At 51.2% G+C, this 20079-nt stretch overlaps 1 protein-coding gene across 3 annotated transcripts in view; it reads left to right on the forward strand.

The window, feature by feature from the left end:
• SALL2 (spalt like transcription factor 2) overlaps nt 1–20079 on the forward strand; it is a 633863-nt gene that overhangs the window by 490763 nt on the left and 123021 nt on the right. The window contains exon 1 of one of the 3 annotated variants that reach the window (XM_069633886.1): nt 16147–16563. The exons of the other annotated variants lie outside the window; for them this stretch is intronic. The gene's annotated coding sequence lies outside the window, so the exon portion shown is untranslated. Of the gene's footprint in view, nt 1–16146; nt 16564–20079 lie in introns of those variants that run through there. 3 annotated transcript variants of the gene reach the window in all.

Genomic DNA, 20079 nt, shown 5'->3' on the forward strand with positions numbered 1-20079 from the left:
ACCTCATCAAAGTCTCGGGACGCCCAGCCCCCGGGTGACGGGACAGATAGTCCGCTGGATTGTGCGTGCCTGGGCGATACTGCAGCTTGACTCCGTATTCCATAAGCGAGAGCATCCATCTCTCGATGTGCGGTGGGGGCTTGGACAAGGCGCCGGACATGATCGGAATCAAGGGCTTGTGGTCCGTTATGACGACTACAGGCATGCCCAGAATGTAGATCTGGAAATGCTAGCAGCCCCATAAGATGGCCAGGGCCTCGCGCTCAATTTGCGAATATCTCTTCTCAGCCTCGGTGAGCGCCTTGCTGGCTTAGGCGATGGGCTGCATGGTCCCTTGCCGGTCTGCCTGCATGAGGACCGCCCCCAGTCCCACCGGGCTGGCGTCCACCACTATTTCCGACTACTTGTCCGGATTGAAATACGCCATGGTCTCCTGCCCCGACAGGGCGTTCTTGATTTCGGCGAACGCCCTTTGTTCCTTCTCCGTCCAGGCCCACGCCACGTCAGTGTCCTGGTCAGAGCCCGCAAGGGTTCCGACAGCAAGGCCAAGTCACGAATAAATCGTCCACAGTAATTGACCATGCTCAGGAAGCTCCTTATCTCAGCGGGAGACTCTGGCGGGGCCCCTTCCCGAATGTCCCGTAACTTCAGGTGAGATGCCTCCGGCATGGAACACAAATCCAAAAAACTCTATCCGGTCCTTCAGAAACTCACACTTCGAATGGATTGTGTCCTCCCAAGTATTCCTCATTTTATGATGACTGCGGTTCCTGCCAATCCATGACCGAGTAAGCTCTTCGTGAGAGGAGAGGTAAACTGTCGGTGGGGAGGGAAGCCTCTAAGAAGGCTACGTCTAAAAAAACATAAGAAAGCGATTGATTTGAAGGAATCGGATTGCCCTAGGCACTCCAAGAAATCTCGATCTAGAAGTGGATCGAGACACTCTTCGCCATCGTCTAAAAAAATGAAGAGGAGACATAGATCTCCCTCATCTTCTTCTTCAGAGTCGACCGAAGAAATTCGATGTCCGACAAAATCGGATTCTCCCAGTAAATGGGAAGAATTCCGTAAAAAGATGATGGAGGTTTTCGAGAACGCGGCGCCACCCCCGCGAAAGAACCACGAAAAAGCCATACCCCTAAGGTCGCTCCATTGGACGACAAAGGGCAGTCCAAGACTACAATGGTAAAAACCAGTAGTGTCGAGGATACTAAAAAAACTCGAGTCGACGCCAAGCCGTCAAAGACTCTTCGAGAGTCAAGCACTTCTCTGGTGACATACAAAAAACACAAGTCATCAAAGGCTTCGATGACTTCATCGACGCCGTCGGCGTCGACAGTTTCGGCACCAAAACCAAAAACATCCTCGACCCCCGTGTCGAAGTCATCTTCGAAGTCATCGAAGACTCCTTCGACAACTTCGAAGGATTTATCAATCCCTTCGACGCGTATGGTAGAAGAAGAAAGGAGATTCACTCCTTTACCCAGGTCAGACTTTTTTAGTCCATGTCCTCCATTTATGAGGAATCTGGCTCAGAAGAAGACGAAGTTACGCCTTTTGGAGTTTCTTATGGCACAAAGCAAGTTCCTGAGGAACTTATTGAACAGGAATCTATAATGAGAGACCTGAGTGATACTCTACATACTCCTATGTCCCCTCCCCTTTCCTCCATACTTGTGGGACATCTCTCCGTCCTGTGGAAGGGGACCAGAGCACTTTGTAAAAAGCATCCAAATTTTTTTCAAAAATGTATCCCTCCTCTCTTTCCTGCGCGGGGCCCCGCACACGGCTGTAACCCCGCTCACCTTGGCTCCGCATCGCCCATCAGTCCTTTTCTCCGCTCGATCGGGGCCAGATGCACTTGCATCCTCGGAAGGTTTTCTTCCCTTTTTTCCTCTCTGGCTCTCGCTGGTGTTCGTTTACTAGTCTGTCTATGTCTTTCAAATTAGACTTTCCAGATTGTTCATCGTGTCACCGTCGCTTCGTGAGGGCGGATCCCCATCCTCTTTGTTTAGAGTGTTTGGGTCCGGAACACCGTTGGGACTCCTGTTTTTACTGTGACTCCCTTTCGGTCCGGGCAATTCAACGTCGGTTGAAGCGGTGGGAGGAGGTGTTTCGACAAACTCCTCCTTCGCATTTTCAGGCATTCATCGACGAGAAGAAAAAACGCCCGGTAAGTTCTTTACTTTTCTGAGCACCCTGACTGGGGGATACCTTCCCGGGTTCCTCTCGGTCCGGGAGGGGCGTTGATCGCTCTGTTACCGGGGTTCAACCTGAGGTGCCCGTTGGGCCTAATAATTCTACCAGAGTTTTCTCTGAGGGTCTCTGTAAGGGGCCTGGGGACACCGGAGTACGCTCCGAGGCCCCTCCTGTGGGGGCTGTTTGTAGACCCAGTTCTACTGAGTCGTGGGGTACTGGAGCTCCCTCTGCGGCCTCTCTGTCGGCTTCCCTCAAAAACAAAACCGGGGTGCGCCCCGAGGCATGGCTGGGCTTTTTGTTACCGAACGGATGATCGAGGCCCGCGGAGAATAGGCTGTTACCGGGCCTGGGTCTGAGGTCCCTCGTACAGAGGCTAAAGCTACCAACAGTTCTGAGAGGCCGGTCAAGGCTTTGTCAGTGAAAGCGCACCGTTCCTGTTCTTGTGGTAACACCAGATCGGTTGAGGGGGCAAAGAAGCAAGGTTCTTCTTTTACCGGCAGTGCCGAGGTTCTTCCTTTGAAGGCTCAGTTGGCGGTTGGTATGTCACAAAAACATTCCAGGCCTCATAGTACCGGCTCGGCCGAGGTTCCTTATGTTAAGACTAAGATTAAGAACCCTGATCCATCGACGGGGACCCCAGCCTCACTTCCTCACGTGCCGCAGCTCCCCTCAGATGAGGACAAAATGGCACCCGTTCCCGCCACGACCACGACGGCCATTTTAGGTGCTTCCCCTTCAACTACGCCATCGGCTTCTGGTGTAGGGCTCGGTCTCTTGGGGGAACCTAAGGTCCCTTGTGCGCATCCTTACAGCTGGTTTATGATTGGAACGCCCGGATACCTCTTCTGCACAATGTTTTGTTGCCCGTGGGGGCGGCTCCTTTGATTTATGTGGATACGTCGGCAGAGGGGCCGGTGTGGCACCCTTCCCCGTTACGTCCCTGGATTTGCCCACCTAATGAGTGGCCTCCTCAGGCCCAGAAACAATCTCCTGAGGATGCCTTTTTCGGTAAATTTCAAGCGCTTATGCGCACCGACCCCATGAGGGAATATTTCAAAGGGCTTTTTAAGGAGATATGTCCACCGGTGCCTCTGGCTCCACATGTTCCTCCGGTGGTTCCGCCCGTGCCTCCCTTGCCCGTGGTGCCCCCCCCTGCTCTCCCGCCTTTGCCTCCATTGTCCCCAGTGAACAAGGCAGTGCCTGACACGGCTCAGCAGGATCCTGACCTGTCAGATGACCCTCAAGGAATCAGGACAACAAGGACCTTCCCTGCTCTATCAGACCCTTTCATGACTGGGTACTGGACATGATGAGTTTCTTAGATGTTCTGGTGCCCGAGGCACCCGCTCCGCAGGAGGGCGTGCTTTCTGGGGCGTTCACCCTGTCTCCCTTGGAGCGTACCGGCCTGTTCCTGCAGAAGGACGTTCTGGCAGAGGTCCGAAGAGTCTGGGAAAAGCCTCACTCGGGACTTTTTGTCAATAAAAAGATTGACGCGAGGTACAGGCTGCATTCTTTGGAAGAGGTGGCCCTGTCGTCTTGTCCGCCTCCCTCCTCCACAGTGGTGGCTGCGGCCACTTTGCAGTCCAGGCCTGCAGCATCCTCTTCCACGACGGCTACTCGGGTTCTGGGAAAGGAGGACAAGCTCCTCGACTCCCTCGGGAGGAAAATCTTCGCCAACTCGGCTTTGCAGCGCAGGCAGGCCAACGCCGAATTGATATTGGCGGGAGCTAACATGCGGATTTGGAAAGGTCTGTTGGAGTTTGAGGAGCACATCCCGGTCGAGAAGCTGGAAGACTTCAAAGGAGGCCTTTCCGATGCCAGGGTCTTCGCCCAGGATCACCTGGAGGCTGCGGCTCACCACGTGGACACCTCGGCTCAGGGCCTTATGCTTGGGTTTGAGACCTCACGGCAAGCGTAGCTGCATGCCACTAAATTTTCTAAGGAAGTGCAAGACAAGGTGTTGGACCTTCCATTCGATGGTAAGGAGCTTTTTCATTCTTCTACTGATGTGGAGCTCACCAAAACCAAAGATAGCACTCAAACGGCTAAATCATTGTCTGTTCTGGTGAAAGCGCCTTTCAAATCCCAGAGACTGTTGTCGCAAAGTCGACCTTCCTCTGGTTTTAGGGGCTTCCTTGACCGCAAATCTCGCAGAGTGGATATTCCTGCGGGGAATAACCGCCGTAGACAACAGCGTACACGGTTTTTCTCCGGCTTCTCAGCCTCCTCATCAGGTTCAGGTGGCACCGCCACCGATAAGCCTGCCAAATGAGGGTGTTCTGCGCTCGCACGAGACCCTGGTGGGAGGACGCATTGCGTCTCATTGGGAGGCATGGCAGACCATCACAGAAGACAGATGGGTCTTGTCAGTCGCTCGAGCGGGCTTCCGCTTACCTTTACCCCCTACCCCACCCCTCAACCCTCCTTTTCAGCTGTCGGGCTCACCCTCCCTCAAGGCCGAGGTTCAGAAACTGCTGGACCTCAGAGCTGTGGAACCTGTTCCCCTTGGGGAGCGAGGGGAGGGCTTCTACTCCTGACTGTTTATGGTGCCCAAATCCAACCAGGCAGGCCTGCGCACCATCCTAGACCTTTCCCAGTTCAATCTTTTCCTACCCAAAGAGAAATTCAAGATGATCACGCCTGGCCAGATACGCTCCTCTTTGCAGATGGGCGATTGGCTCAGCGTGGTGGATCTTCAGGATGCGTACATGCATATCCTCATTTGGAATCCACACAGGAGATACCTCCGCTTCTCTTTGGGAGAGGAGCACTTCCAGTTTCGGGTGCTTCCTTTTGGCCTCAGCTCGGCGCCGCGTGACTTCACGAAGATGATGTCGGTGATTGCGGCCTATCTTCGTCTCCAGGGTATCCATGTGTATCCTTATTTGGACGACTGGCTCTTACGGGCCCTTGCCCGTTGGCAGCAGCGGGCATCCTCCAGTCTCTCCTTCAGCTCCTGTTCCATCCTGGCTGTCGGTGAACTGGTGGAAATCCTCCATGACGGTCTCACAGGACCTGATCTTCCTGGGTTTTCGTTGGAACACGATCGACTGCAGGGTGTATCTGACCGGGGACAGAATGGCGGATCTGTTGGCCACGTGTCAGATGTTTGCGCAGTCGGAGAGCATGTTGTGGTGGTTCCAGAGGCTTCTGGGCCTCATGGCCTCGTGTGTACTGGCTCTTCCTCTTGCTCGTCTCAAAATGAGACAGACCCGGATGGCTCTTCGGAATTCATGGCGTCAGGCAGTGGATCCGGATTCCATGCGGATAACGATTCCGGATTCCATGAGAGTGGACCTGGACTGGTGGTCATCTCTCAGCAACCTGTCGGGGGGCGCAGGGTTTCAGGACCCAGCCCCCATGGTGACGATCACGACGGACTCCTCCCTTCTGGGGTGGGGTGCAACGTTAGATCTTCTTCAGGTCTCGGACCTCTGGTTGCCTCAGGACAAGCTCCTGCACATAAATCATTTGGAGCTTCTGACGATCTTTCTGGCGCTCAGGGCGTTCAGACCGCTCATTGTCAACAAGGTGGTCCGCATAAGAACGGACAACGTTGTTTCAATGTATTACATAAACAAGCAAGCGGGAACAAAGTCCCCCCCCCCCTCGTGGACCTGTCCATCCAGATTTGGGAGTGGGCCGTGCTTCATGGTGTCTGGCTGCTTGCAGTGCACATCCCGGGCCAGCTGAATGTCACAGCGGATGCCCTCAGCCGGCGGACAGTGGTCAGCTACGAGTGGGAGTTGAAGGCAGAGGTCCTATCATGGATTTTCTCGCGTTGGGGCACACCGGAGTTGGGCCTCTTCGCCACAGCGGTGAACAAGAAACTTCCTCAGTATGCCTCCAGAGGGGGGCTGGGAGCCTCCTCTCTGGGGGATGCTCTCGAGATTTCATGGCACAACATGAGAGCTTACGCCTTCCCGCCTCTGCCTCTAGTTCACCGTGCAATTTGGAAGTTGAAGAACTCTGTGAACTGTTCCCTTCTACTGATAGCCCTGTGGTGGCAGGCCAGGTTTTGGTTCTCAGAACTTCAACACCTGTCGGTGTCTCCGCCGATCACGTTACCAGTAACTCCCGATCTTCTTCACTAGGGGGAACAACAGATGTGGCACCCCTCCCCACAATCGCTCAGCTTGGCGGCATGGTGCCCGAGTTCAAGTCTTTAGAGCATCTGAGTTTGTCTGCGGATAACATGCGCATTATCCAGGCAGCCAGGAAACCCTCGACCATATCTCAATACAGGAGTAAATGGCTCAGGTTCTGTCATTTGGTGTTTGGAGAAGAAGTTGGAGTGGCCACGATTGACACGGTGCTGTCCTTCGTGTCCTCCCTAGCAGAGTCAGGGGTTCATGTTCTGTCATGCAGAACTTACCTTTCAGCGGTTTCCGCTTATCTTTCTACAGACCAGTGCTCTTATTCTCTGAGTAACTCAGTGGTTAAGAGGCATTTTGCAGGATTGACACGCCTCTACCCTCAGGTTCGTAGTCCGCACCTGCCATGGGACCTAAATGCAGTCCTGACGGCGCTGTGCCATAAACGCTTTGAACCAATGGCTACAGTGGACCTCAAGTACTTGTCTTGGAAAGTCTCCTTTTTGGTCGCATTTACGTCAGCAAGAAGAGTGAGTGAGCTCCAGGCATTGTTGTGGAGCATCCTTTCTTGGTCTTTCACAAGGACAAAGAAGTCCTTCGGACAAACCCGGCTTTTTTACCGAAGGTAGTGACCGAATTCCATCTGAATCAGTCGATCTCCCTTCCGGTCTTTTTTCCGAACCCTGCCTCAGAGGCTGAAAGGGTTCTACACTGTCTTGATGTCCGAAGAGCTCTTAAGTTCTACCTGGACAGGACTTCTGAGCTTAGGAGTTCTTCTCAGCTTTTTGTGACCTTCGGTAACCCTCAGGGCAAGCTGGCGTCTAAGGCAACTATTTCTAGGTGGATCGCCACCTGCATCACGGAGTCTTTCACCGTCCAAGGGCTGAAACCTTCTAAGGGTATCCATGCACACCTGGTGCGGGGAAAGGCAGCCGTGGTTGCTTTTCAGAAATATGTCCCCTGGGAGTCCATCGCTAGGGCAGCTATTTGGGCCTCTCCATCTGCTTTTTGTTAGCATTACTGTCTCGACATGAGCTCAAGAGCTGACGCTCAGTTTGGTCAGGCTGTGCTGAAGAACCTGTTTCAGTAAGGGGTATTTCCATCCACCCGTAGTTTCTGTAAGGAGTGCTTGGGAATCTCCCACAAGTATGGAGGAAAGGGGACGGGACGTAGGAGTATTACCAGGTTACTCACCGTAGTGACCAACTTACTCCTAGTCCATAGTCCCCTTTCCTCCATATGCCCGCCTGCCGTCCCCTCTAATAAGGTTCCTCTGTTATTTCTAATGGGTCTTTGACCCAGCGATAGAAAAGGACTGATGGGCGATGTGCGGGGTGGAGCCAAGGTGGGCAGGGTTATGGCCGCGTGCCGAGCCCCGCGCAGGAAAGAGATGAGGGACACATTTTTGAAAAAAATGTGGATGCTTTTTACAAAGTGCTCCGGTCCCGTCCCACAGGACGGAGAGATGTCCCACAAGTATGGAGGAAAGGGGACTATGGACTAGGAGTAAGGTGGTCACTACGGTGAGTAACCTGGTAATTCTGCCAGTGGAATTGGCATCTCCCCAGAATTAGGGTTTTCCAGACCTGATCCTGCAGAGCATGCAGATGCTGGGTGCAGGGGTCTTCTGACCAGAGTAATAGAATATATGGGTTGGGGTAACACTTCACCCGTTTTTGAACAGGATGACATGACGGATATAATTGTCGGAGGGCCTGAAAAAGATCCATTTCTCCCCTTTCACAGGGCTCTTCAGAGGAGGGTGGAGAAAAACTGGGATAGACCTGAGAGTATTGCTGCTGCAGATAGCACTTTTCCAAAAAAATATAGACCAGCTGGAACGGATCCTGAATACTTAAATAAGCATCCGACTCCAGAAAGTCTAGTCATTCAGGCAGCATCTACATCAAAACAGACTGCATATCCCACTATTCCTCCAGATAGAGAGGGTAAAAAAGTTGACGTATGGGCACGTAAAGTTTCACGTCAGGCAGTATGGCCCTTAAATCGACAAATGTCACCTGTACCCTGGCCAGATTTACCCATAACCTGTGGGACTGTATTTCGGCGGCGGTTGATCATATTCCGGAAGGCGAGTAAAGGGAAGGCTTCCTGAATATAGTCAAAGACGGGAAGGAGGCAATGGGGGAATGTCTCCAGTCTGGACTGGATACTGCTGATAGTATCAGCAGGTCCATGGCTGCAAGCGTTGTGCTATGCAGATTTGCGTGGTTGAGGAAGTCGGGTTTGCATCAGATGTGCAAGCCAGACTCCTTAACATGCCCTTTGATGGCTCGAGGCTGTTTGGCAGCAAGGCTGATGAAAGCCTAGAAAAACTTCAGACCTCGAAAGCGGCAGCTAAATCGCTTAGCGCCTCTATGCGCCAGCCTCTAAAACCCTATTCCGGCTCATCTTCCTGGAGGGGTCGTTCTTTTCGATACTACTCTTTTGGTAGAGGAAGAGGACAGGCTTCTCAAAGGGGCAAAAGAAACTTCCCTCGTGGAGCACGAGGAAGAGGTGCAAAATCAGCCTCAGGAGCGGCATCTGTACCCTCAGCCACTCCTGCAGCCGCCTCAAAATCCCTCTGAGACCTTGTTACACAAAACACCAGTGGGAGGCAGGATCTCTCAGCATCTGAAGGAATGGCGGGGCATTACCTCAGATGCTTGGGCACTGGAAACAGTAGCCCAAGGTTACTGTCTCCACTTCCTAAAAAGGCCTCAGAATCATCCACCGGGAGCCAACTCCGTCAAAACTCCAGATCTGCTCCTGTTGCAGGAAATTTTAACCCTGCTAGAGAAAGGTGCCATAGAACTGGTACCTGTAGCGGAGAGGAACAGGGGTTGGTACTCCCCATATTTTCTCATTCCAAAAAAGGACAGAGGACTGAGACCCATCTTGGACTTGAGAAACTTGAACAAGTTCCTCAGGAAGGACAAGTTCAAGATGGTGACTCTTTCTCAGATCCTTCAGGCTCTCCAACTCCAAGATTTGGTTGGAATCATTGGACCTTCAGGATGCTTACTTTCATGTGCCAATCCATCCAAAACACAGAAAGTACCTGAGGTTCGCGATTGGCAATTCTCATTATCAATTTCGAGTTCTGCCATTCGGGTTGACCACCGCCCCGACGGTTTTCACCAAACTGTTGGCGGTTGTGGCAGCAAGTCTCAGGAGAGGAGGTATTCACATATATCCCTACCTGGACAACTGGTTGATCAGAGCAAGTTCTCCACAACAAGCTCAGGAACATCTTTCGATCACCTGCCACTTCCTCCACAAATTGGGCTTCTCCCTCAATTTCAAGAAGTCCCACATGCTACCATCCCAGAAGCTTGAGTTTATCGGAGCAGCCCTGGACACTTCCTCGGGAAAAGCCCAGCCTCCCGAAGTGAGAGCTCTCCACATCCAGCAGACGGTAACAAAATTCCAGAATGCCCAACGTCTACCGGCCTTCAATTTTCTCAGGTTGCTCGGCCTCATGGCATCCTGCATTTTCGTAGTAACAGAGGACAGGTTGAGAATGAGATCCTTTCAATGGGCACTCAGTACTCAGTGGTCCCAGTTCTCAGGGAATATGTCGGATCTACTGCAAGTCCCGAGCGCAGTTGCTCAGGATCTTCTATGGTGGGCTTGCAACAACAACATTCTCAAGGGAGAGTCTTTTTGGCAACCATGGCCGGAGATAACAGTAGTGACGGACGCCTCACTCACAGGGTGGAGAGCACACACCAACGATCTGACAATCAGCGGTCGTTGGTCTCCATCGGAGTCCAAACTACACATCAACCTTTTGGAGCTGAGGGCAATCAGACTAGCGCTGAAGGTCTTTCTGCCCTCTGTACAGGGAAAGAATGTCCTGATAATGATGGACAATACAGTGGCAATGCACTACCTCAACAAGAGAGGAGGTGGAGGGTCACTACCACTGTGCACAGAGGCAATGCAGCTCTGGTTCTGGGCAATGAAAGAAGGAATCTCTCTATCGGCAATTCGCCTAGCCGCAGAGAAGAACGCGGCGGCAGACGCTCTGAGCAGGCAGAGTTCAGTCCCTTACGAGTGGGAGTTGGTTCAGGAAGTCCGTCTGGAGATCTTTGCCCTTTGGTCAACCCCTCAAGGGGCAACCGGAAGTGCGATCATTACTGCTCAAGGGACTTTCCTCAAAGAGGAGCTCTGGGAGACACATTCGTAGTGGAGTGTAAGTTTCCGCTGCTGCATGCGTTTCCTCCAGTCCCCGCGATTCCTCAAGTAATCAGGAGGTTGAGAAAGTTCAGGAAAACCATGATCCTAATTGCCCCGGATTGGGGCAGGAGGACGTGGTACCCGGACCTTCTAGACATGTCCATCTGCCCTCCAATAAGTCTTCCGCAAAGAGAGGATCTTCTCTCGCAAGAGGAAGGTCGGGTTCTCCATCCACAGGTCAAGACACTCAACCTTCACGCATGGTTTCTGAGATGTTGAGATACAAGGATGGGGATCTTCCTGATGACGTAATGGAAGTCTTGCTTTCGGCCAGAAGGCTAGCAACAAAATCTTTGTATCAATGTCGCTGGAACAGGTTTAGTAACTGGTGCAAAGATAAGGATGTGGACCCTTTTCAATGTGGCACTCCAGTTGTGCTCTTTTCTATTACATCTAGCCAATCTGGGGCTCCAGATAGGAACAATCAAAGGATACCTTGCTGCGCTGTCGATTTTCAAGTGCACTTCGGAAGAGGTTTCATATTTCAAAATACCACTAATAATTCAATTCTTAAAAGGACTTACTAACGTATACCCTCCAATACCTTTTCATGTCCCAACTTGGGATTTAAATTTAGTATTAAAATTCTTGACTTGCATACCTTTAGAGCCTCTGCACACATGTCCATTGAGGCTTTTAACACTAAAAACTGTCCTTCTTGTGGCCCTATCATCAGGCCGCAGGGTTAGTGAACTTCAGGCTCTCTCATGCAGACCACCATATACTATTTTTTATAAGGATAAGGTAGTCCTTAAAGTTAAACCTTCATTCTTACCAAAGTTAGTTTTGGACTTCCATTTGTCACAAAAAATAGTACTACCAACTTTTTATCCTCCTCCTCATTTGGGCAAGGAAGAGGAGAGACTACATCTCAAGGATGTCTAAATTGCGACAAGATGACAAACTGTTTGTGGGTTATACTGGTCATAAACTAGGCTTATCTGTAACAAAACAGACCATATCCTGCTGGATCATCTTAGCCATAATTGAATGCTACAGATTAGCGGGAAAAGACCCACCAGATGGGCTTCGTGCCCATTCTACAAGGGGAATGGCTACTTCTGCGGCTCTAAAGAGGGGAGTCCCGGAAGCAGATATTTGTGCAGCTGCAACTTGGAAAACAATGAATACTTTTATCAAGCATTACTGCTTGGATACTGCCTCCTCCAATGAGGGATTATTTGCCAAGGCAGTTCTGCATTCTGTTCACGAAAACTAAAACTAGTACTCCCGCCTCCAAAATTGTCACTGCTATGGGAGTCTATCATAAGATGAGGAATACGTGGGCGGACACAATCCATTCGAAGAACAAATTATTTACCAACTGTAACGTTCTTTCGACGGGATGTTCCTCCCACGTATTCCTCATCGACCCTCCCATCCTACCCCACAGTACAGTTTACGTTTTCTTACACTTTCCTCTCACGATGACACTTTCCTCTCACGATGAGTGCATCAGTTATGGGGCACGTCTGGGTGTTCCTCCTATGTTTCATCGAAAAAACAGAACTGAAGCAACGGGCGCGGCTCAAGCTATTTATACCATCGGTGACATCAACAGAGTACAGAGTCCGTCGAGGGACAATCGACGCCACGATCTCGAGCACAGCGCCCTCTGCCGAGAGAATTTTTTTCCCGAAGCAGCGAAGCTGGAGACAATGAGTTATCATAAGATGAGGAATACGTGGGAGGAACATCCAGTCGAAAGAACGTTATGGTTGGTAAGTAACTTGTTCTTCTTGCGGTGCAGGGTCAGTCCCAGGCTTCTGAGTCTTTCCAGTGTCCGCTCCAGGCGCTTCAGATGCTCCGCTTCCGATTGTGCAAACACCAGGATGTTGTCCAACATGTTGATCACCCCTTTTAGCCCCGCCAGTGCCCCCGGATGGCGTTCTGGAAGACTTCCGCTGCCGACGAGACCCCGAAGCTGAGCCTCTTGAACTGGTATAGTCCCTCGTGAGTCGTAAAGGTGGTAATGTATCTGGACTCCGGGTGAAGTTCCAGTTGATGGTAGCCAGACCTCAAATCCAGCTTGGAGAAGACTCTTGCTCCCTGTAGCTCGCCGACAATGTCATCCAGGGTGGGCGTGTCGCTCCCTTTTGATCGCCATGTTCGGCAACCTCATGTCCACGCAGATGCGGACGGTTCCTCGCTGTTTGGACTTTGGGGCGACAACAATTGGGGACACCCACGGGGTCGGGCCTTCCACCCTCTCGATAATGTCTAAGTCAATGAGCAACTGTAGCTCCTGCTCCACCTGTGCCCTCAGGTGGAACGGTATTCGACGATGTTTGAGGGCTGTTGGTCTCACCGACCCGTCGATGTGAAGCCGGATGGGGTCCCCCTTCAGTTTTCCGACCCCTTGGAAGATGGTGTCAAAACGCTGCAGCATGCGGTCTATATCGGTGTGGTAAACGGCCAGCATGAAATGCACTATATTGAGGGCTTCAGAAGCAGCACAGCCTAGGTGGGAGTGCGGGCTTACACTTGTTACGAAGAACCTCGCCTTGATCTTGCTCTGCCCATGGGACACTGGCACCACAAACACTCCCTGGATCGGTAGCGGGGTGTCACCCCCAAAAGCATATATCAGTGCCTTGGACTCAGACAGCTCGGGAGGGCCTGGAAGAGCTTCATAGTGTTCAGTCACCAGCACGCAGACTGATGCGCCAGTGTCTATAAGAACCGGGGTGGGGACCTCCCCAATGTTTACCGTGCACGTCGGTTGTCGGCTGTCTCTGAGACCAGTAGCGATGCTCGAGATGAAGATCATCTCCTCTTCCTCTTCTTCCTCCTCTGCAATGTCTAGATCTTGCATGCCTAGTTCGACCGACGACACACCCCTCACTCTCCGGGCATTGCTCCCTCCGATTCTCGCAGGCCCCCTCAATGCCGTCACCGGGGTGGAGGCCCTGCACACCCTCGCATAATGTCCTGGTGTGCCGCACCGGCCACAGACTTGTGTCTTCGCCGGCATTCTCCCATGTGCGGCTCGTCATATCCGCAATATGGGCACGACTGCGTAGTGCCAGTCGCGGGAGGACCATCCACCCTCCTTGGTGGCCATCGCGCCCTCCCTGGGGCAGAGCGCCCGATGGCGAAAGCTTCTTCTCTCTTGCCAGGGTGCATGGCCACATCCATCTTCGCCCCTCTGGATTCCGCTAGTTCGTACGCTTTCCCTGTATCGAGTATCTGCTGTATGGTCAGGCCTGGTTCCCTCAACACCTGCCTCCTTAGCTTTCCCGAACTGCACCCCTGCAGCAGCTGGTTCCGTACCATCTCCTCCTCATTCACCCACCTGCAGTTGCTAGCTAGGTGCCTCAGCCGGGCACAGAAATGGTCCACCGACTCCCCTTCCTGCTGTCTCTCTGCGCACATAACAAACCTGTCGAAATCGACATTCGCCATGGGAAGAAAATGATCCTGGAGGGCCTGTTTCACTGAGTCGTATGTGACCACCGGGATGTTGAGAGAGTCATAAATCCTATGGACCTCTGTGCCCGCAGAGTATACCACGGTGGCGATCTTCATGTCGTCATCCTCTTCCCCAGAGGCCCTGAAAAACATTTCTAGTTTCTTGACCCACAGTAGCCATTTCGGCCCCAGCTTGGATGGTGGGCCGGTGGTGTCAAATTCGGGCATTGGGGCCAATGTGCTGTGCATTCTGCGTGGGACCGGCAGAGGGGCACCTTCTTCTTATCCTCCCTCACCCATGATGATACCGGGGCGAAGTACACAGTCTGGTACTCTTTAATGGTGGTATGAGCAGCCCAGTCGTTGGATGGGAGCGCAGGGGGATCAGCACCCAAGGATGACGACAGAAGGCCCTGATGACCTGGATGTAGAAAGTTCCAGGCGTCTCCTTTCACTGCCGGGGAGAAATGCTGCTTCTTTCTTTTTTTTTGTATTTTTTTTTTTTTTGAACCCACAGCCCTTCATCTTACCAGGGCTGTGGAATGTTCCAAAAATTAGCTTAAAAGCTAGGGGGATCGCAGCCGGCGCACAAGCACCCTCCTGGGCCGCAACCGCTGCGATCCGCGTTGGATCAAAGATGGCCACCGGCCATGTGCGTGAATCCGTGCCGACACGGAGAAGAGCCACACTCTCCGACACACTAGGAGCAATGGCTCAGGGCTCCGATGCCGTCCCTCGTCGCCAGTGTTGTAAGGGCGGGGGCCGCCTGAGGCCCGCGCTAGCACTCACACGCAGTCACACATGTATGCTGGACAGACCACACGGGACGTGTGCTGGCTGCTCATGTCCCCAGCCGCAACTGCCGGCTGGGGCCTTCTTTATTAACTGCGCGCATGCGCGAGCCTCGTTAAGGGCCGCGCATGCACAGTACCGCATATTCACTACGCAACAGATAACGTGAGTGATCAGTTGATGATGAATCTTGCAAGGTTACCGGCACAGGTGGCCGTCAAGATTTCTTTTAGCAGAGAGGGGTTTGGGGGGGCAGGGGGTCAAGATTTCTTTTAGAAGAGAGGGCTTTGGGGGGGCAGGGGTACCCAGGGGATCCTGATTTCCAGGATAGGGAACTCTGGAGATTTCCCAGTGGGCCTCTGCACCCTGGGCTTCTTTTATATTTTATTTTCAAATTGTCTCATAGTAAAAGGCTGGGGCTTGCTGAAAATATATTATTTGGGGCCACTTTGAAAACATTTTTCAGGGCCTCTTTTGGTTCCCAGTCCGTCCCTGCTGATGCCTGATAATAGCTTGAGGAATTCTGGGGGGAGAGAGGAGAAAAGGTAGAGAAAAGTGGGAGGGTGTTTCTGATGTTGCAGAGGGTGTTGAGAAAGAGAGGATGGATTTGTGTCTCTCTGGGGCAGTGGTCTTCAAACTGTGGGGCAGGATCCCCTACGGGGGCCCAAAGGATGCCCTAAGGAGGCGCAAAGCTCTTTAAAACATGGTTACTGTGACTGGTTTTAATACAAAATGTAAACATTAAATTGGAAATACACCTGGGGGGGGTGAAACAATATTTGTATTCAAGGTGGGGCTCGGCATAAGAAAGTTTGCAGACCACTGCTCGAGGGCTATGTTTTGGAAGTGGTCTGAGAGATATCAGACAGTGTGAAGCCCTCAACCCCATAAGGCCAGTGTGCCCCTCTTTCCTCGCCCTCTAGTTTGGGCATTGTAGGGCTCTGAACCCTGGTTTAGGCAGTGTGAAACCTGATAAGATTGAAAGTGTGCGCCTCCTCCATTAGGATTTGGGAGTGTGGATTTGTGCACCCTGGTTTATGCAGTTGGTGTCTCTGCCCCCTGGTGTGAGGAACTCTGCCCCCTGCTGTGTGCAGTGAGTCACGGCTCCCAGGTGTGGGCGTTGTGAGTTTATGCTCTCCCTTCCCTGAATTAATCACAGCGTTCCCTTTTGTCCACCCCCTTCCGGTTTGGACAGAGTGAGTCTGTGCCCCTTGTTTGGGCAATTTACATCTCGATTTCTCTAGTTTGCCCAGTGCCTTCCTGCACCCCTGATTGAAGGGCTGTCTGCCTCAGCAGCCTTATCACGTGCAGTGTTGCAGCCGTCCATTCTGTTTACATAGTTGGGCACGCATGGTTGCTTTGGCCCCATTCTGTCTCCCCTAGGCCGCTGCCATCCCTCTCTCTCTCTCTCTCTCATGTATCGCTGCCGTGGACTGTTTTAAAACACTTGGGCTCCCCATTGCTTTCTATAAACCACTAAGGAATTCTCGCCCGAGTCCCTGGCATCCCCGAACCTCTTGGTTTTTACAGCCAGCTTCCTGTAGCTTGTGTACACAGAGAGCCCCGGGCACCGACCAAGAGCCATCTGCCCAGACCTTTAGGCAGCGGCAGCCACGCCACTGTCGCGGAGACAAAGGAGTCCCCCGTGCCTGCTCATGCCAGGGGCGCCATAGGAAGAAGGGTGCTGCTTGGAGGAGGGGGTGACTCCCTGGGCTGTTGGCCTTAGAGGTGTGCCCTGCAGGGTTCGGACACTCCCCTTGACCCCGGGGACTGCGGCCCAGAATTCTGAACAGAAGGAAGGCAGGCTGCAGGACTCCCGGAACGGGTAATGCCCAACTCTTTTTTTCTTTTAACTTCATTTGGACAAACGTAGGCACTTTTTTTATTTTAAAAAAAAGTGCTCGTTTTTTATTAACGCAGCTTTATTTGTGTTTAATCCCGTTTCCTGGCGGAGGGTCCATGTATTTGTCCGGGAGACCGTGGGGATTTTGGAGACCTCCTTTGCAGGATCGTGTCCCATTCTGGAGACCCCATATGTGGCTTTGAGTATTTCTGGTGACAAGGGGTGGACTAGCGCATAGGGGACTCTAGAGATTTCCCAGTAGGCCTCTGCACACTCGGCCTCTTTTGTGTGTTATTTTCAAATGTTCTCATGAAAAGGGTTGGGCTTGCTGAAAATGTGTAATATGGGGCCACTTTGAACATTATTTCTAGGGCCTCTTTTGGTTCACATACCACCCCTGCCGGTGGCCCCATCTATGCTATTTGTGTCAAGTTCTGGAAGCTCCATTTGTAATGTTTTGATGTGTTCCGAGTCCCCCTCTGTAGCATTGTGTCTCTTTCTGGAGGCCCGGTTTTAGGTATTGTGTCCATTTCTGTTGCCCTCTTCTGTAACATTGTTTCTCTGCCTGTACAGCACGAGTCCAGTTCTGGAGTCCCATCTCTATTACTGTGCCGAGTTCTGGGGTCCATTTCTGTGACACTGCTCTGTTTGTGGAGGCCCAGTATATGGTATTGTGTCCAGCTCTGCAGAACGCATGTAGTAATGTGCTGAGAAATGAAGGCCGCAAACGGAGTTTGGCCTGGCTACAACTATGGACACAAACCCAGAGTGTAGGGAGTCTGTATTTCGGAATCACTGTCACACTACAAATACACTTCAGGTTGAGGCAGGCTAGATTGGCGATTTGTCCTCAAGGGGCCGTATTGGTCTCCTGTGGCAAGGGTGATTTAATATGGAGTTTTTTGGTGTTCATAGCTTGTGAAGAATTTATGGACACGAAGGTGTCAAGTCTTTATAAGACACGCTCACTTTCGAAAATTGTTTTTTGCTGTATTATGCTGTCGTGCCTTTTGTCAATGGGCCTTATACAAGCCCTGAGCAGTGGGCTGAATTAAGCCATCTACGCACAGTTCAGCCACTTCCCGAACGCGTGGCAATGAGTCAATGTAATGCCTTGTGCACCTTTCTCTGTTTTCTAACGTAATGCTCCCCATTTTATCAATATCGAAAAATAGAAAGGCTTAGTAGGGCCCGCTGGGACTTAAGTCTGTTCCCGGCAGGCTACACACGAGCTCTGCAGTTGAGCTTCTGACCAGTGAGCTAACTTAACAGACCAATTTACACAATGCTTTTTCCCATGGGACATGTATACGTGACCTAACTCCTAACTCTAACCACTGTTCCCAAAAAACACACTGAGAAAGGCAGCACCATCCCCCACCCCGCAAACACACACACACACACACCTGAGTCAGGGCAGCAACGGGGTTTAGTTACATGTGGTGGCTGAAAAGAAAATCTAGCGAGGGGGGTAGATGGGGTTTCTCACCCTGCTGTGAACCAGAGTTTCAAAGTCAGTCAGGCTTGGCCGGATTTCCTACTAAATTAGACCTTCGTGGGGGATGGAGAAACGAGAAGAGTGGGGGAGGGGTTACTTGCACGCGCATCCGAGCGCCTCAAGACCATAGGCTATGATTTTGTATTAATTGTTATTAAGTTTGTTTTACGCGAATACTGTTATATAATAGTTGTAGAACTTCGTGCACTTCAATGTTGCGACATCTCAAGACTTTTATACAGTGCTTCCTCCAGCTTCTAAGCGCTGTTATGATATAATTATGAACTATCTTTTCTTCTTAACCGGTACATATAGTCTTCTGCCGAATGAACGACTGCACAGAAGCTTCTACGCTTTTGTATACCCGGAACTAGAGCGGGAAGGGGCAACGCGAAGGCATAGAGGCCAAACGCCGCATTTTGGGCGCGAGTATTATTTTGTATCTGTTATGGGCCATCGTCTGGCTACACTAAGAATCAAAGAAGCTTTTGGAAATACAGACCCCTCAACCTGTAAAGTCTCCATGATGGGTAGAGGTACATATTTTTGGCACCGACTCCATCAAAGTAAATGAAATGGTTTGTTATATTTGTATTTCGACTCCTGCCATATGTAATGGAGTAGAATGCGCTATAGGATGCATGGCCCCTCAGCTGACCATAGTATCAAAAGACAAGACAGAGGGGGGCAGCCAGCTCAATGCATGCCATAAAAATTTTAGTTTCGGTATTTATTTTAATTGTTTTTTTCTAACACGCTTAATACGTGAGTACGGTTTCTATGCGCGGATACGTGATTCGAACCGCTGTTGCTATGCGTGGTCTTGCGTCCAAGAACAACACGTTGCCCCTGTGCTATCCTACAGTACTCGACCACGTTAAAAAAAAAGGGACAGGCCATAGAAGTAGGACCACAGTAAACACAAATAGGACTCAGGTAAAACTGTTGTCCTACTTCTATGACTCTGGCCTGTTGCGGGGGTGTGCTCAAAGGCACAGTCATTTCATTGGAGGAAATGGGGGCATGAAAATCATTCACGCCCCATTCACGCGCAGTGCCGGGCCTGATTTCGGGATTTTGGAAGTTTCCTGCGAAAACCGGGACCTTTAGCCAATCCCGGGACAGGGTTTATAAAATAATTAAAAAAAAGGTTCCAGTCAGGCGAGATGTGGACCAACTGTATGGGGGCGAACGCGGGTAGCCCAGACAGAAACTGGAGAGTGAGCGATTTTTTTCCATCATAGCGTTCTACCCCGAAAGAAAATTCAGCCCAGTAGTTAATGACATCCACACATCAGTCTGTGTAAAATGTGCAGTCTCCCACCTAGAACGGAATCTAGACACTCGGCACAGACAGGCCCCTGAGAGTAAACGTACCCTACAGTCGCATATTCGTGCCTCCAGCCCTGGAATACACTCTATTTGGCCACAAGAAGGTGGAAGGATCCAAAATAAAACTGACTGAATCCATTGGCTAACACAACCAAATCTGGGGATTGCTAGTATACAGTCGGGGGACAGCGATCTTGGATGGACAGAGATTGGGAAGTAGTATTGCCCACTGCACGTGTGTCGAGTGGTTGCTGCAACATTGAAAGGCCAGCAAAAACAATAAAAGATCGAGTGACATACTTGAGATATTCACTCAGTGATCTTTGCCGGAGAAAGCATCAGAGGGAGGTTATTAGAAGTTGTACCCCCAACGAATCCAAGAAAATAAAACTTATATGTACATTGCAAAATAATGTGGTACATACCCCTGAAGAATTTCCTAGCCAGTAGTGTGATATTATAAGGAAAGAAACATGTCGGGTGTGCTGTGAGTGTTGTTTGAATGATGGAATGAGTGATGGTAGCGCGGACAGTGAAAAACTGTATGGACTGGTGTGTGCTTCCTAAATGGGAGAGGGTAGCTAACGACAGATCCTTATCGAAAATTCATTTTATGGATACATACAAATTGTAATGAATTTAGGTACCACAATAGATTGTTGATGTAA

Source organism: Ambystoma mexicanum, chromosome 13 (assembly GCF_040938575.1).
Source record: "Ambystoma mexicanum isolate Mex_15411 chromosome 13, UKY_AmexF1_1, whole genome shotgun sequence".
In the NCBI taxonomy this organism is placed as follows: domain Eukaryota; kingdom Metazoa; phylum Chordata; class Amphibia; order Caudata; family Ambystomatidae; genus Ambystoma; species Ambystoma mexicanum.